Consider the following 18,432-nt stretch of genomic DNA (forward strand, 5'->3'; position numbering starts at 1 on the left):
CCGGGCCGCGCGCGTCTCCCCTCTGGAGCGCCCTTGTTCATTTGTGGGTGAAAGGGACCCGCATCGTGCAACAGGTCTGGGCGTTAATCCTTTTTTTCCTGGCGGGTCTTGTTCTCCGGGCGTGCAGGGAGCAGATGTGGCTGCCGGCGCTGGGGCGAGTCCCGGTGTCCAGCGCCCGCGGCTGGCTCCTTTGTGTGACCGGTGGCCAGCCCTCCCTGGTGGGTGGAGGACGTGGGCTCGAGGCCCCTGGGCTGTGCTGCGGAGGCTCCTGGACGTCTTCCTTTGGCGTGGGGCTTGGCTTCCCAGGGCCTGCAGGAGGTTAATATCCCTTCAGCCTTCGGAGGAGTCACAAAGAGGAGGGAGGGAGAGAGCGGGTTGGCCAGGGCATTTATAAAAACATATATATGTATTTATTTTCATGTCTTAGGTAGACTTATATCAGAAATCAGCTGCAGTACTGACCAGCTCTTGAGGGGTCGGGCGGGATTTCACCTTGGGATGCACGGTTTGGACCCGCTGCTGCTGTGACAGCCCCCGTGGTTCTCCTGGTGCTTTGACATCTTTCTCTCATACACAGACATCACCGGAGAAGTTGGGAGTGCTGTTAAGGGAGTAACTAGATAGCAGCTGTTTGACAATCATCGCTTTCTTCAGGATTTGTCTATGTCAAGCGTACCCACCAGGCATCCCACCATAGCTTGGCAGGCCCTCACGTTAAAACTGCCACTCAGAATCCCACCATGTTGGTATATCTTCACCCATATTTTTCCCTTTCTTCGTTTCTTTCCTTTCTTTTTTTGGCTTGCTAAAGCTTATTTTCTTAGTGTGAGAAATTTTTCCCCTAAGAAAGAATGCATAATAAAGTACAACTTATCCTTGTTTACATACCCTGGGTCATGCCAGTACCTAGCTGGTTTCATTGGTATGCTATTTTGGTGTAACAATACTAAATAGAAGGAAGATATATTCCTTTTGCTTTGAGCAATAAAATACTTCTTTGTTCTAGAACCAGGAAACCTTTACACATAATACTTTTTGTGGCCAAAGTTGGTGACTGTCTTTACCCCATGACTAACTACATGAAAAAAATCCCCAAAAGGCCTCTAAAGCATTGCACAACTCTATAGATTGTTTTTATATTCCACATTCCAGGAAATCACTTTGTTGAATATTTATTCCAACGTTTTAGACTAAATTTAACCTTAAAAATTGGGCTTACTCTATTAAGTCCTCCAACATTAGAATTGATTGCCTGTGAAGAGTTTACCAAACATTGTAGTCCCTGTGAGTAACAGTTGAAGGAAATAATTGATGGAAAAGATTAAATGCCAGTGCTGGACTAAGTATGTGACAGCAGAATGCAGAACATGGAAAGTGGTAAAGAAAGGTCACCAAGTGTCATCTACTGGAGTTTGAGTTTTAGTTGATTGGCAGGCATGTAGCAACACTTTAAGCAGGCAGTCTTACTAACAATGTATCTGAAAGTAAAATATGCACTAATTTAAAAAAACAGAAAAATCATAATACTCTATAAGGACTCCTTGAAGCATTTTCTATTTCCTAAGAACAAACTGGGTATTAATGACAATTCTGAAGAAATGAAATGATACCAAATGAATCTGATTCGTACAGAGTATCTCTAGCATAGTAGTTTTACTTTCCTGAAAATGCCATTTATGTGTGTAACATCTAACTTCAAAGACTTCTGAAGCTGTTGAAAGCAACAAGAGCAATCTCTTGAGAAAAGTGGGATATTTACTTATAAAAAAATTGCAGAAATATAAATTTCTGTAATAGTTTTCTTTGAGATGTAATTTAAATGCCAGAGAATTCACTCTTTTAAAGAATACAATTCAGTGGTTTTAGTATAGTCATAGGATTGTGGGGACATCACCACTACTAACTCAAGAACATTTTTATCACCCTAAAAAAGAGTTTCATACCCTGGAGTGGTCACTGCTGTTTCCCCCTCCCCTGTGCTTGGCACCCACTAATCTACTTTCTTTCTTGATGGACTTGCCTATTCTGGACATTTCATATAAATAGTATTTTTCTTTTCCTTTCTTTCTTTCTTTTTTTTTTTTTTTTGTAGAAACAGAAACTCACAGGGAGTACAATGTTTGGTAAACTCTTCACAGGCAAACAATTCTAAGGTTGGAGAACTTACTAGAGTGAGCCCAATCTTTAAGGTTAAATTTAGTCTAAAATATTTGAATAAATATTCAACAAAATGATTTCCTGGAATGTAGAATATAAAGCCCTCCAACTCCTGGTCTTAGGCAATTCCCTTGCCTCAGCCTCCCAAGTAGCTGGGACTACAGGCACCCGCCACAACATCCGGCTATTTTTTTGTTGCAGTTTGGCGGGGGCCAGGTTTGAACCTGCCACCCTTAGTGTATGGGGCTGGCACCCTGCCCACTGAGCCACAGGCGCTGCCCAAATAGTATTTTTCATTTAGCATGATGTTTTCAGGGTTTGTTCACATTATAGCACATATCAGTATGTTATTCCTTTTTATGGCAGAATAATATTAGATGACTGTGCCACATTTTGTTTATCCACTGGGCAATCATTTCTACTTTTTGGTTATGAATAATGCTGCTCTGGATACTCATTCACAAGCTTTTCTATGGACATGTATTTTTATTTATCTTAGGTATATATCTAGGTACAGAATCACTGGGTCATGTGGTAACTCAGTTTCAGTTTTTGAGGAACTTCTAAACTGTTTTACATACCTGCAGCACCATTTTACATCCCTCTAGTAATGTATGGGAGTTCCATTTTCTCCACGTCCTTGGCTATACTTGTTAACGTTTGTAGTTTTGATGATAGCCATCCCGCTGATTGTGTAATGGTGTCTAGTTGTGGTTTTCATTTGTATCTTATTTTTTCATGTTCTTAATTGGCCATCTGCATATCTTTTTTGGAGCAATGTCTTTATAATACATTTTATGTTTTTTACACATGCAGTTTCTCATTTAATCTTTTGAACAATCCTGTAAGGTATGTTTACCCTTATTTTACTGCTAGGAAATGAAGGTGCAAAGGAGTTAAATAATTTGCTTATTCTTTAACCTTACATTTAGTAAGAGGCATGGTTGAAATATAAACACAGGTTTTCTGACTCTACTTCCTGCATTCTTTCCATTTGATGAAGCATACAGGAGTGAAGTTCTGTTTGTGAATTTGCTTGGCTAATCAGCAACAAAGTGGAAAAAACAAATAAAAAATCAAATGAAGCAATAACAAAAAAGCAGGTGCTGTGGCCACACTGCTTCATATTCACCGGATCTGGTTATGTTTTTTCCCAATAAATTCTTTGTTTTTTCTCCTGTCCTAATAAGGAAGATCTGATTTCCTTAAGTTCAGTGGAGAAACAGAGTCAGGGTGATTAAACCTGTAACAGTGTCTTAGTGGCTTAGCTGGCCCAGAACTCACTGTTCACTCAGACACACACTGTACTTTGTATTCCCCTGAAACCTCTATGTTCTCGTTTTCCCACGAATTTATTCCCTCTAATGGAAAAATAATTGAATGGTTTCACATTTTACATACATGTTATGATTTTTCTGGATTAAACTGAAATTAACTTTTATTTTCCAAGAGAATAATTTGCCAATTTCGCTTTAAAGTACAGGATTACTAAGGTATTTGTTTCAGTTTTTTTGTTGGTATAACACCATATCACACATGTCATATCTGCAAAATTCTCAACTCCTTAGAGGTCAGGTAGGAGCTACATGTTACTTATTCATCTTTGCATACCTGTTGTCCAGCATAGTGCCTGACACATAGCAGGGACTCTAACTTTTGTTGAATGAATGAATTCAAATGCATTGTTTAAATTGAAACAATTATCTGCTATTTTTTTTCTTTTTAGAATAAAGGCAATACAAATTCCAGAAAATGAAAATCTGTCTTATCTCTGACATGACCCCCAAAGTAATAAATGATAAAAATGAGAATTTGGCTTAAAACTAGACTCTATATCTTGTGGGAGGAAGTAGCTTTTGTAATAGGCTCTAGTGTACCTGGTGTCTGGCACATGTTTGTTTTTCAAGTACTTAGCTCAGTACCCACACATGATAGTTGTGCCACAATTGTTTATTAAACAAATGACAAGTGAGTAAATAAAAGAATTAGTTTTTACTAGAACCAGTAGAGGAGATACAGGAAAGGAGTTTTATATACTTTAATTGTTAAACATGATATGTGTTTATTTTTTATAATTCAAATAAAAATTTTAAATTCAAATAATGATATGTACCCACATAAAAGAAATACTCAGGTCAGTTCGGGGTGGGTGGTGAAGTAGTAGAGAGGAGGGGAGTACAAAGGGGGATGGGGGTGCTTGGGCACAACATTACGGGTATGACACACCTCTTGGGGGTGAGACGCAATCATAAGAGGGACTTTACCTAACAGATGCAAACAGTGTAGCCTAATTCTCTGTACCCTTGTTTAATCTGAAACAAAAGTAAACAATAGTATATAAAGTAAAAGCTGAAAATCTCCCTTTTCTTCTTGTCTTCTTCCCTTTCTGCTCATCTAAGAGGACTCTGGTTTCACATGGCCACTGGTAACAGTTTGAGGTTTGTATTTCCAAACCTGTGGCTTTGCATTTATGCCTGTGTGTATGTAACAGATAATCAGTTACATACTCCACCATACATCCACGTAAGTTTGTATTCACAATGGTTTTTCTTTTACCGATGGCATAATGCTAAACATATTCTTTTCTTTTTCACTTAAATATATTAAGACTTTTGCATCTGTATTCACAAAAGGTAAACATAATATTTATGTTTCCTTTTACGTTTGCAACCCTAGCCTGATAAGAGTAAGCCGGCCTCCAAGGATGAATGGGAAACTTGTCACTCTTTTCTGTGCTGGGGAACAGTTTAAAATAGTCTGCCCTGTAAACGTTTACTGGAAATCACCTGACAACTGTGGGGCGGGGAGAAGATCTGAGATGACCTTTCTCATTTTCCCTGTTTTTATTGTATTACCCCTTATGAGCAAATTGATGAAGGTAAATGATTAAATGAATTAATGTGTGCAGGAATGGGTATGGGCTTTTCTTAGACCCAGGGTCCTCCACTTGTATTTGCTAAATGTGTAACCTTTGGCAAGTTTATTTACCCTCTTCAAAGTTGTTTTCTCACCTGTAAAATAATTTGTACCTCACAGGAATGTGGAAGCTATTAAATGATATGTGAGCTACTGTATGAAAAGACTCAGTCGTTGCACCTGATAAAAATGAAAACAATTACAACGATAAACTAACATGCTATAAAAATGAAAGTTTGTTACCATCGTTAACATAATTATGTTTTAGCCTGATAGACACAAATTTAAGGAACGGATGATTTCCACACAAAAAATCGAAAGGATGTATAAACATTTCTAGGCAGTGATTTCTAAATTCTCATACTCTCTTTGAGGCAGGATAGTAGGGAAAAGTAGTAAACAGACCTGGAATTAATCTTGTGTTATCACTTGTGAGCCTGCGATTGGGACAAGTTAATCTCTCTCAGTAAAATGGGATAACACTTACTTTATAGGGTAGTTATGAGAAAGGAGATTAATATAGCGCCTGGCATGTAAGAAGTGTTCAAATAGTTATTTTCCACCCCTGCATGGAATGACTGCCCAGTAGTGACGAGCCTAAGATACTGGGTCTGCTATTTTAAGGCTGCTTGGTGGAGTGGAAAGAACATTAAGCCCTAAGTCAGAGTTTTGGTCTGTACTGTATTAGCCATTGGCCTTGGACAAGTCACCTAATCTCACATCCTTCTTTCTTCATCCATTAAAAAAAAAAAAAAGCAAAAGAACTAACACCGGGAGGACATATAGTACACGTGTTTACTAGGTAATTTACAAACCTTATCTCATTTAATCCTTCCAGTAATCCTGTCAGATAGAGATGGTTGTCATTTCCCTCTTTCAAAGATGAAGAAACAAAGGTGAGGGCCTGAGACGCTTCCAGCTGTCTCCTTGTGGGGATGGCAGGACATGCCCTACATAGGAGGAACATCAAATGAGAGCCTATTGTAAGTGGAAATAACAACTGCACAAATAAACTGAACCAGCGTAGGATGAGACTACTTACTTATTAATGATTTCCATTAATAAAATACAAATAGAAGATTGTTAATGTGTTCTAATACCTATGCTTAAGAGTAGTAATTTTAGTTAATACTTTGTTCTCATAATCGCTTTACCTAAATAATTTATGACTTAGTCCTCCCAATATTGCATTTCCAGTTTAACCAGATAAAGGAGAGGGGGCAGGTAATGGTCCTAAAGCAGAAAGTAAGTTCCTTTCATAGTTGTATGTTTGTGTTTGAGAGCTGGAAAGTATGGTTCTCTGGCAGTTTGGCATTTGCAGAAAGTGCAGATTCTTGGAAAGCAGAGAAAGATCTCTACATTATAATTCATTGTCTTCTAGTGGACTTGCAGAGAGTCATTTAGAAAGTGAACCTGCCTTTGTCAGCTGGTTTGTAAAGAGCTATTGATTATATTCTTGAAAGATAGGAATATCGTCTTTCCTTTAATAGGGGTTGCCAAAGGTTTTGCTTATGTGTTCTGTTTTATTTAATCAGATTCAATAGTATTGATTTAGTATTTTTGCAAGCATTGTGCTAGGGATATGCAAAACAAAAAATGCTGTTGGGGGATCACAAATTAAATTGTGACTCAGTAATAGTCTAGAAAGTTTAGGAATTCTATCTGTTGACGCTTCAGTTAGCATCTTTGTTTAGTAGAACTGGGAATTCCTATGTTTAGGCTAGAGAATTTTTATCAGAAGAGGTTTGAATTGCACTATGTAAATTTTCACTGAAAATGAATGTTTTTTTTTTCTTTGCCAAATATAAAACACCTTGGAGTGATATATAAGAATTTAGAAGACATAGTTCTTTTTTTCAGGGCGTTTATAATCTAGTTAAGCCAAGTCAAAGGACAGATGGCTCTTAAAGCTTGTGCCTTCTCTTTGTAAAATCGATTTTGCTGCATTGGGCTTTGGTAAGGTGCCACATATGGCACCTTCCCAAAAGCTGTTCCTTCTCCTGAGGAACAGTTCCAGAAACAACGTAACCCTTTGACTTGTGCATCTTATAGATGTTGGTCATTTTGTAAGGCTTCTCTTTACTATACATGTTACTGTTTGCTGTAGGCACCATGAACAGTTCCCCTTCTCAGTATTCTGCTTATCTCCCGGACTGCCTGGGTTTTTCTTTTTTGCGATGTCTACTGGAAAGGCAAAGCTAGATTTGTGACCCATCCCAGAACAGGCAAATAGGTTTCATGTTGTACAGTTTTTAGCCTTTTTCTTGGAACTCTTTTCAGTTCTTTTCTTTGTACTTTTATCTTTAGTTTTTTAACTTTTTATTTTCCATTCTTGTGTCTTTAATACATTACGGAACAAAATAGGATATATGACTAGTGTAAATACAGATATATCTTAATGCTATTGCCAGTTCTGTTCTAACTACCACAATAAGGCAATTTAATTTTTAAAAGTTTTTTAAGAGCTAGGGTCTCACTGGAGTACGGTGGCATCATGATAACTCATGATGATGGGTAACCTCAAACTCTTGGGCTTAAGTGCTCTTCCCATCTCAGCCTCCTGAGTAGGGAGGCATGCACTCGTACTGCCTAGCTGATGTTTTGTTGTTGTTGTTGTTTTTGAGTCAGGGATTTCAGTATGTTGCCCAGGCTGGTTTTGAACTCCTGGTCTTGAGTGATTCGTTTGCTTTAGCCTCCCAGAGTGCTGCAAATTAGGCATGAACCACGGTGCCTGGCCATAATTAAATATTGGAATAAAGCAAGTCACACAAATGTTTTGGTTTCCCAGTACATATAAAGTTAAGTTTATAGTATATTATAGTCTAGTAAGTGTGCAATAATAGCATTATATCTGAAAAATATTATATATCTTAAGAAATACTTTTTTTGCTAAAAAGTACTACCAGTCATCTGAGCCTATGCAATGATGTAATCTTTTTGTTGGTAGAGCGCCTTGCCTTGATTTGCTGAAATTTGGGCTGGCTGCAACAATTTCTTAAAATAAGAAGACGATGAAGTTTATTGCATTGATGACTTTTTCTCATCAAAGATTTCTCTGTAGTATGAATTACTGTTTGATGGTATTTGAGCCACAGTGCAACATCTTTCAAAACTGGAGTCAGTCCTCTCAAACCCTGATGCTGCTTTATCAGCTAAGTTTCTGTAATATTCTAAATCCTTTGTTGTCATTTCAAAAGTATTCACAGCAGGTTCACTAGGATTAAATTCCTTCTCGAGAAAAGCAACTCCTCATCTTTTCAGGTTTTATTGTGAGATTGTAGGAATTCAGTTGCATCTTCAGGATCTGTTTGAATTCTAGTTCTCTTATTTTATATACCACATCTGCAGTCACTTCCTCTGCTGAAGCCTTAAACCCCTTGAAGTCATTCATAAACATTGGAATCAGCTTTCTTCAAACTTCTGTTCATGTTGAAATTTTGACCTTCTCCCATGAATCAAGAATGTTCTTCATGGTTGCTAAAATGGTGAATCTTTTCTAGAAGGTTTCAATTTACTTTACCGAGATCTATCAGAGTAATCACTGTCAATGGCAGCTATACCCTTATGAAACAAATTTCTTAAATAGTAAGATTTGAATTGCTCCTTGATCCATGGGCTACAAAATAGGTATTACGGTAGCAGGCATGAAGAAAACATTAATTTCCTCCTATATAACCATCAGAGCTCTTGGGTGACCAGGTGCATTGCTAGTGGGCAGTAATATTTTGAAAGGAATCTTTTCTGAGCAGTAAATCTCAATAGTAGGCTTAAAATATTCCGTAAACCATGCTATAGAATAGATGGACGCACTGTCATTCAGGCTTTGTTGTGCCATTTACGGTGTACGGGTGGAATAGATTTAGCATAATTTTTTATTTTTTTGAATCAGTCTTTTGCTCTGCTGCTTAGGCTGGAGTGCAGTGGCTCTATCAGCAATCATAGCCCATTGTAGCCTCGAACTCCTAGCTTCAAGTGATCCTTCTGCTTCAAACTCTGAGTATCTGGGAGTACATGCATGCATCACCACATCCAGCTAATTAAAAAAAATACTTAGAGATGGGTTCTCACTACATTGCTCAAGCTGGTCTCAAACCTGTGGCCTCAAGCAGGCCTCCCAACTCAGCTTCCCAAGTGATGATGGGATTACAGGTGTGAGTGAACCACTGTGCTCATCTGACTTTTGGCATACTTCTTAAGGGCCCGAGGATTTTCAGAATGGTAAATAAGCATTGGCTTCAACTTAAAGTCTCCAGCAGCATTAGCCCCTAACAAGAGAGTTAGCCTGTTCTTTGAAGCTTTGAAGCCAGTAACGTCTTTCTGGGTGTGTAAGTTCTAGATGGTGTCTTCTTCCCACAGATGGCTGTTTGGTTTCCATTGAAAACCTGTTGTTTAGTGTAACTGTCTTCATCAGTGCTCTCAGCTAGATATTCAGGATGATTTGCTGCAGCTTCTACGTTAGCACTTGTTGCTTTACTTGCATTTTTATACTGGGGAGATGTCTTCTTCCCTTCAGCCTCATGAACCAACTCTGCTAGCTTCAGACTTTAGTAGTTTCCTCGCTTTTCTTATCGTCATGGAATTGAGGAGAGGTGGTCTTTGCTCTGGATTAGGTTTTCGCTTCAGAGAGTGTTGTGGCTGGTTTGATCTTCTATCCAGACCACTAACACTTTCTCCTTATCAGCCATTTCACTTTGTTACCATCTGTGCGTTTATTGGAGTAGCACTTTTTATTTCCTCCGTGAATATTTCCTTTGCATTCACAATTTATCTGTTTGGCACAGAGGCCAGTCTTGGCTTTTGACTTGCCTTCCTTAGTGAGCTTACCCATTTTCAGCTTTTGATTTAAAGAGAGACATTTGACTCTTTCTTTTACCTGAAGACCTAAAGGTATCGGAGGGTTATCAGTTGGCCTACTTTTGGTATTGCTGTGTCTCAGGGTATAGGGAAACCTGTGAACAGGGAGAGAGATGGGAATAGCCAGTGGGTGGCGCAGTCAGAACACCTGTGGCATTGTTGATTAAGTTTGTGTCTAATATGGGTGTGGTTTGTGGCAGCCTCAGTTACAGTGGTCCAATGGTAACATCAAAGATCACTTATCACAGATCATCATGGCAGGTATGATAATTATGAAAAAGTTTGAAATACTGTGAGAATCACTAAAATTTGACTAAGTGACACAAAGTGAACACACACTATTGGGAACATAGGCCAATAGACTTGCTGGATGCAGGGTCACCAGAAACCTTCAGTTTGTAAAAATGCATTATCTGCAAGGCTGAGTAAAGTACAGTAAGATGACGGGTGCCTGTAAATAAGCATGAGATCCTTGAAGAGACATACCAAGGTAAAAAGATGAATGTAGCAGTGACCAGGTACGGCAAATTGGTTTTATTTCATAGGCCGGCTTTGATTGGTAATGGGGACTGCCTAGAACACTGCGTTGAGAAGTAGTTGGAGGCAGCATCTGGCTTTAGGTGGGAACAGGTACTGTGATTATTTGCGTGGGTAGCAGTAGCGATGGCCTGAGTGCCTGTGTTTGCTGTCCTTAGTATAGATAAAATATATAGGATGCTAAATGGCACAGTAGGTGGGTGGCTTTTAAGTTTAGAGCTAGATTTTTCAGGGAGCAGTAGGATTTGAGGCAAAAGCTGATGACTTGTTGGGAATGGCAGTTATATTGGCTCATATTGAGTAAAATGTCTGTAATGCCTTAAGGAGAAATGAGATTAGCAGAAAAACTGAAAAGTAGAGGTATGGCACGCCTTACTGATGAATAAGGGAGATTAGATTATTCTTTTTTATCTCCTAATTTTTTTTTTCTAATTCCTTGTGCTATTTCTATGGTCTTTTTCTTATTCAGGACCTGATCATCCTTTTTATTTTTAAGGTTAATTATTTTTTGAATAAGTAATCCATTAATATGTTTCAAAATTTGAAAGGTTTAAGAGGACACATGAAAAGTTTTCCTTTTATTTCTGTTCCTTAGCTGTTTTGTTTTCTTTTCCACAAAGTCGACCAGTGTCATCAGATTCTTAGTATTTTTCCAGAAGTATCTTGGGTACATGTAACTGCTTTTCCATCCTTTTTATACAAATGATACTTCTCTGCCTGGGCTTCTTCCACACCACACACAATGTTCTGCACCTGGCCTTTGTACTGTTTTTGAGATTCTTTTTTCATATCGATACATGAAGCGCTTTCTTTTTTTTCTTTAGATAAACTTTGTGTTTTGGAGTAATTTTAGATTCACACAAAAGTTGCAAAATTAGTGCAGAGTTACTAAATACACCTCATTCGATTTGTTTTCCCTAACATTATCTTACTGGGGTACATTTGTCAAGAGACCAACATTGGTCTCTCATGTTAACTAAACTTCAGACTTTATTTGGATATCACCAGGTTTTCTATTAATGTCATTTCTCTGTTCTAGGATCCCATCCAGAATACTGGATTTTTGGCATCTCTGCCATCCTGACAGTTTCTCAGTCTTGTTTTTTATGATCTTGACAGTTTTAAGGAGTACTGGGTCATGTAATTTGTAGACTGTCTCTCAGTTTGGCTTTGTATGGTGTGTTTCTCATGGTTATTGGGTTATGGGTGTTCGAAAGTAATACCACAAAGTGGACTTGTCTTTGTCATCCTATCACATGAGGGGTGATAATTTACATGACATCACTGGTGACATTAACTTAGATCCCTTAGTTAAGGTAGTGTTTGCCAGGCTTCTTCGCCATATTGTCACTATTTTTCCCTTTCCATATTCTATTTTTGGAAGGGAGTCATTTAAGTTCAACTCATCCTCAAAGTGGGAAGGGAAATTAAAGTTGCTTGACTAAAAAAAATTATTACTAGGTAGGTACCATATATTTTAGGTAACTATTTCCCTGTTATATAGTATACATGTGTGTATTTATGTATTTAGGTAGTTTAGTATATTGTAGTAGTTAAAAGAACAGGCTTTGGAGCTAGACTGCCTAGTTGAAATCCTGGCTCCACACTAGCAATGTGACCTTGGGCTACTTTTACTCAGCTCCTAGCTTCTCCATCTGTATAATGGAGATGTTAATAGCACCCATCTCATAGGATTGTTGGGAAGATTACGTGAGAAAATGTGTAAAGTGCTTAAAACAGTATCTGGCAGTATACTAAGGGCAAGATAAGTATTTGCTGTATTGAAGCTGTGTTACATATGCTTGTCATTACGATAATACTACAGTCACTTTGTGTATGTTATTTGACAGTGGTGGCTATAAGATAAAATCCTAGAAATGGGACACTTGTATTTGTAATTTTGATAGAAAAGCCAAATTTCCCTCCATAGAGGTTGTACCCTCTTGCATATCCACCAGGAATATATGAGATCTGTGTTACTGTATCCAGTGTGTTATGAAATTATTTGTGCTTTGCCAATCTACTGGTGCACTTCTTTTATTGTGAATTAACTTGAGCCTATTTTCATGGAGCCAATTGAGAGTTTATATTTTGATTCTGCTTGTTATGAACTCAATGGTGCTTCATCAGGTGAGGATTGATTAAAAAAATGTTGCTTGGGGGCAATTATTATAGTGACTCAGTAAGGAATAGTTTGGACCTAGAGAAAAGTAGAAGAGGTACCGTTACTGCAGGATGGAAAGTCTGACAAGGGAGTTGCCAAATTTTGCTGACTTCTCTTCTAGTGTGACAGACAGCATGGTATCTTGGAGAGAGAAGTTTTAAGAAGAATTACCATGCAACATTTGAAACCAGCAGCGAATGAAGCTACAGGAGTAGAATTTTTGTATCAAAGTAAAGGAAGAAGTCAAATTAGTCTGACACACCTTCCATTATATACATGTTTCTTATTTTCCTTATTTTAGGCATAAAGTAAAAGTAGCTTGCATATAGAATTGTAATTAACTTCAGTATTCAATTTTAGAAGTTATTTTTCCCATTTTGTTTTCCAGTATGTCTAATTGTTACCAGTTAGTAATTTTCCCCCGATATCAAGTACTGTTTAATGGTCATTATTATTATTAGATTGTCTTCCCCTCAAACCATGTTCTACCCCAGCTTCTTCCTGATTCTCAGAAACAAAAGTGCTGACTTACTTTTTATCAGCTGGGTGGGAGTGGTGGTGATTGATCCTTCGCTATTTTCCTTATGTTTGAGTTGAATGCAGGGGTCCTCAAACTTTTTAAACAGGGGGCCAGTTCACTGTCCCTCAGACCGTTGGCGGGCTGGACTGCAGGCCCAGGGATGAGTCGGCTGCTAAGCAGGACAGGCAGCGGCAGCAGAAACACCCGGCGGGCCTGATAAATGTCCTAGGTGGGCTGCATGTGGCCCGTGGGCTGTAGTTTGAGGACGCCTGGTTTAATGTTTTGGGATTCTGTGAGATCAGCTTAGCCACCGATGTGTTTTAATGCATCCCTTCTCCCCGGACATTCATAGTTCATAATCCCTCATGGGATTGAGTCCATAAAAACCATGGGACATGAACAGATTACTGGGGTTTGGAAAGGAACTGGAGATATAAAAAGGGTCACCATGCTGAAAGAAGGAAAGGGATATCAAATCAGGAAAAGGAAGGAGACATTATGAAAATTCACTGGATCCTTGGAATTTGAGAATCTTGGGTTTTGAATAATTAAGTTTAAAAGAGTGGTAAGGGAGGGCAAAGGAGAGCTCAAGTAACCTATTAACTCCCTGGACTGAGTTCTCCCAGGCGTGGTGTCAGTACTAAAGCAATTCTAGTGGTCTCAGCAAAATTAAAAACAAACACAGCCACTACTTCCTCATGTAAGCCAAGTCAACTGAAAAGGTAAAAATTTCTCCTAGCTACCTTAAAGAAAAAATAAGTTCACTGAAAGACAGTTCAGTCCTTGTTTAGGTTTTTTTCTGATTTGATAGTGAACGGTGGAAGTGGACAGTGGACTCCTGGGGATGGGAAATATGAAGGATCCAGGGAGGGGTTGAAAGGCAAGAGAAAGGGCAGCTGACAGGCACTCAGAAGACTGACTGTGTTGGTTTCTCGTTGTTTTTTTTTTACGCTTTTACTGGGTCTTGGATTATCTTTATTCACCGACAAATTAAAGTCCTATACCAGATAATCTCTGTAGCACGGGTAGCTAACCAGACATCCGTTGTGAGTCGCAGTGAGATGGAAGCTACCAACACTTTGTAGTTTAGGATTGTGTCTCCTCACTCCCAGAATACCCGGAAACTCCAAGCTTAGAAACAGACGGTCTCTGAGTAAGGCAGTTGGCAACGCATGGACTACAGTTTAATTCTGTTTTAAGCATAGAATTTCTGTTAAAAAGCCATTTGAGTTAAACCGCTTTGTACCTTGTGAGAATATGTAAGCCTGTCAGATATGAGTAATACCTTAGTGTGAATCATTTAAGCAGATAATCATTATTTTTCTCCTTCATACATTGCTGGCATCACATACTATAGAAATAAGACTGTCGATAGGAGAGAGAATTTTATTATTTAATGCATTTCTGACATCACATATACTTAATGCGTTGCTGACATCACATGCAATAGAAATAAGAATGTCGATGGGAGAGAGAATTTTATTCTTTATGTCTAGTCTCAGTTCATTCAGGCTGCTGTCACAAAGTACCATATTTTAGGTGGCTTATAACCAACAAAAATTTGTTTCTCACCATTTTAGAGGCTGGGAAGTCCAAGATCAAAGCACATTGACAGTTATGGTGTCTGATGAGGGCCAGCTTTTTGGTTTGTGGATGACTGTCTTCTGACTGTCCGAGACCAGCGCACAGATATTGCACTTGTTTTGTTAGATTTACACCTAAGTATTTAATTTTTTGGAGTAATTGTGTTATCTTTTTAATTTCATTGTTGCCAAGTTCATACTAGTACATAGAAATACAATGTGTTTCACGTGTTTATCTTGTATCCTGCCACTTTACTGACCTCAGTTATTAGTTTTGGGGTAGATATCTTGGAATGTATGCCATCAGGTCATTTGCAAACAGGCCCAGTCTTATTTCTTCTGTTTTAATCTTGCGCCTTTTGTTATGTCTTGCTGTTGCACTGACTAGCACTTCAGCACTAACTAAAACTTGCTGCACTCTGTGGAATAAGATTTGTGAAAGTGGACACACTTGCCGTGTTCCTTCTATTAGAGAAAAGCATTCAGTCTTTCACAATTAACTCTAATATAAGCTGTCAGTCTTTTGTATAAGTCTTTCTCAAGTTGAGGGAGTTCTGCTCTAGGCATATTTTTTTAGAGTTTTTTACCATGAATTGGTGATGAATTTTGCCTGTTGCTCTTTCTGCGACAATTAACATGATTGTGATTTTTCCTTTTTAACTTGTTAATATGGTAAATTGCACTGATTTTCTAATACTGACTCAGCCTTGCAGCCCTACAGTAAATCCCACTTGATCATGTTGTATCTTTTTTTTTTTGTAATGTATTGCTGAATACTGCTTACTAATATTTAGTTTAGGATTCTTACATTTACATTCATGTCTTTGGTTTTGGCATCAGGGTTAATACTGGCTTCATGAAATGAAATGGAAAGTGTTTCCCCTTCTTCCATTTCTGGAAAAGATTGTGTAGAATTGGTGTTAATTGCTAGACTTCCACGGTGAGACTGTCTGGACTTGGAGATTTCTTGCTTCCATTTTTTTCCTCCTTGAATTTTATAAGTTATGGATTTACTTCATTTGGTAACTAAAGAACTATTCTAGCTACCTGTGCTTTGTTAGGTGGGTTGTGGTAGTGTGTGTTTTTGAAGAAGTGGTCCAGTTAGTCTAAAAGTGTGTAGAGCTGCTCATGATACTCCCTCCTTCCTTTGCTGTCTGCAGAGCCTGCAGGGGCGTCCCTGTTTCATTGCAGACGTTGGTAATTTGTGTCTTCTCTCCTTTTTTCCTTTGTTCTTTCCGTTTTCTCTTTCTGCTTGCTTTTAGTTTATTTTGCTCTTCTCTTGGAGCGAGAGCTTAGATTACTGGTTTGAGATTTTTCCTTTTCCTAACATGTGCCTTTAGTGCTATAAATTTCCTTTCAGCATTGCTTTTTATGTGTTCTGCATTTTGGGGGATATATTGTACTTTCATTTTCACTCAGTTCAATGTACAGTAGAACCTCCATAGGTTGACCATCCAAAGGACTATAACAAACTGACCAACATACACAGGGTGGCCAACATAAGGACCTTCCTTCCTGTTGACAGGTGGTCAACATAATGAATTGGTACATGTCCAGTCCATGAAAATTAGGTCAGCCTAAGGAGATGGTCAGTGTAGGGAGGTGGTCAGCTGTGGAGGCTCTACTGTATTTTCCTTGTTTGGTCCCTGGGTTATATAAATTTTTCAACTTATTTATTCATATACACTGTTGTACTTTTAAGACATCCCCAATTATTTAGTACCCTAAATGATGCTGTCAGAAATAACATCTTTGGGTAGCTTCCATATTCTAAAGGTGAGTTTTCTAGACTTCTGTAAATGTTTTAAGAACTCAGGCTTTTATTAGGGAAAATGGTCTAATGTAATTTATACAAAGTTGGAATTAAAATTTTAAACCTATGTGTGTTTTTAAAATATCTGGCTACTCTTACAGTAATAAATAATATGCCTTGTTAGGTAATAAAAGAATATATGGAATAAATATAAATAAACAATAAATTCCAAATGGAATTTGATAATGGGAAACCAATTCCTGTTTCATAGGTTGGATTTAGGCCGACTGCTGAGTAGATCTTCCCAATGAGTTTTATCATTAGTCTTCTATTTTCAGTCTGCCGCCTTCCTGTAGGTCATTTAGAAGTGTATTCCTGGATTTCTAAGTTTTTAAGATTTTTCTTTCATTGGTCTGTTACTGATTTCTAGTTTGATTCTCTTGTCAGAGGAAATATTTTGTAGAAGTCAGATTTTTTAAAATTTGAAGTTTGCTTTATCACTCAGGGTCTATCTCGGTATGCTCTATCCTAGTATATGATTCATGGGCATTTGGAAAGGACTGTGTATTTTTCTGCTGTTTGGACTGTTCTGTGTATGTTGACTAGATTCTGTTGATCTAGGATTGTTGAGTTTTTCTATGTGCTTAGTGAATTTTTTGTCTAGTTACTCTGTCACTTGCTGAGAGAAAGAGGGAGAAAGAGACTGAAGTCTCCAACTGTAATTGTGGATCTTATCTTTTCAGTACTTCAGTTTTGCTTCATATATTTTTCAACTTTTGTCTTTTGGTGCATACACATTTAGGATTGCCATGTCTTCTTGATAGTCTGGCCCTTTTATCATTATATAATATATTACTCTGTCAGTAGTAATTTATTTTCTTTCTTTCTTTCTTTCTTTCTTTCTTTTTTTTTTTTAGACAGAGTCTCAAGCTGTACCCCTGGGTAGAGTGCTGTAGCATCACAGCTCACAGCAACCTCCAACTCCTGGGCTCAAGTGAGTCTCCTGCCTCAACCTCCCAAGCAGCTGGGACCACAGGCGCCCACCACAACGCCCGGCTATTTTTTTTTTTTTTGGTTGCAGCCATCATTGTTTGGCAGGCCCAGGCTAGATTCGAACCCACCACCTTAGGTGTATATGGTTGGCACCTTAGCCACTTGAGCCACAGGCGCTGAACTTGTCACTAATAATTTTCTTTGCTCTGGAGTCTACTTTGTCTGATATTAATATAACCATTCATCTTTTACTATGGTTAATGTTTATATGATTTATCTTTTTTCCATCCTTTTACTTTCAACTTCCCTTTATTGTTATATTGGAAATGAGTTCTTTGTAAGGAGCAAATAGTTGGGTCCTGCTTTTAATCCACTCTGTTAATGGCTTTTAATTAATATATTTAGATTATTTATATTTAGTATAACTGTTGATATGTTAGGGCTTAAGACTGTCTTTTTATTTTTTGTTCTCTGTTTATCTATTTTTCTTTTGCCTGTTTCTTTTTTGCCTTTTTATGGGTCACTTGAACGTATTTTAGAATTCCATTTTGATTTGTCTATTGTGTTTTTGAGCGTATTTCTGTGTATCTCTTTTGGTAGTTTTTCTAGGTATATTATATTATGTATATACATAACATATTACAGTGTACTTTGTCATTATCTTAGCAGTTTGAGTGAAGTATAAAAATCTTACTCCCTTTGTCTCTTTATTCTCCCCATTTGTCATGTAATTGTCTTAAAATGTTTCTAAATAGAACCTAGTCAGGCGGATGTAACTTTGCTTCAGCTGTCAAACATAATTTAGGAAACTCAAGAGGACAGCAGAAGTCTATTGTATGTAACCCATAGTTTTGCTTACCATATTTCTTCCTGCTGTTCTGTGGTTTCATTTTTTATCATTATCTTTTGACTTAGAGAACTTATTTTAGCCATTCTTTTAGGGTGTGTCTGTTGG

General features: G+C 37.9%; 1 protein-coding gene across 1 annotated transcript in view; it reads left to right on the plus strand.

Moving 5' to 3' along the window:
• Positions 1-57: 57 nt before the first annotated feature.
• The window catches only part of SESTD1 (SEC14 and spectrin domain containing 1), a 116,682-nt gene continuing 98,307 nt past the window's right edge, over positions 58-18,432 (plus strand). Inside the window, exon 1 of the mRNA XM_023514168.1 lies at positions 58-74. The gene's annotated coding sequence lies outside the window, so the exon portion shown is untranslated. The remainder of the gene's footprint in view (positions 75-18,432) is intronic.

This window comes from Otolemur garnettii, unplaced genomic scaffold (genome assembly GCF_000181295.1).
Source record: "Otolemur garnettii isolate 467f Iridium unplaced genomic scaffold, OtoGar3 scaffold00048, whole genome shotgun sequence".
In the NCBI taxonomy this organism is placed as follows: domain Eukaryota; kingdom Metazoa; phylum Chordata; class Mammalia; order Primates; family Galagidae; genus Otolemur; species Otolemur garnettii.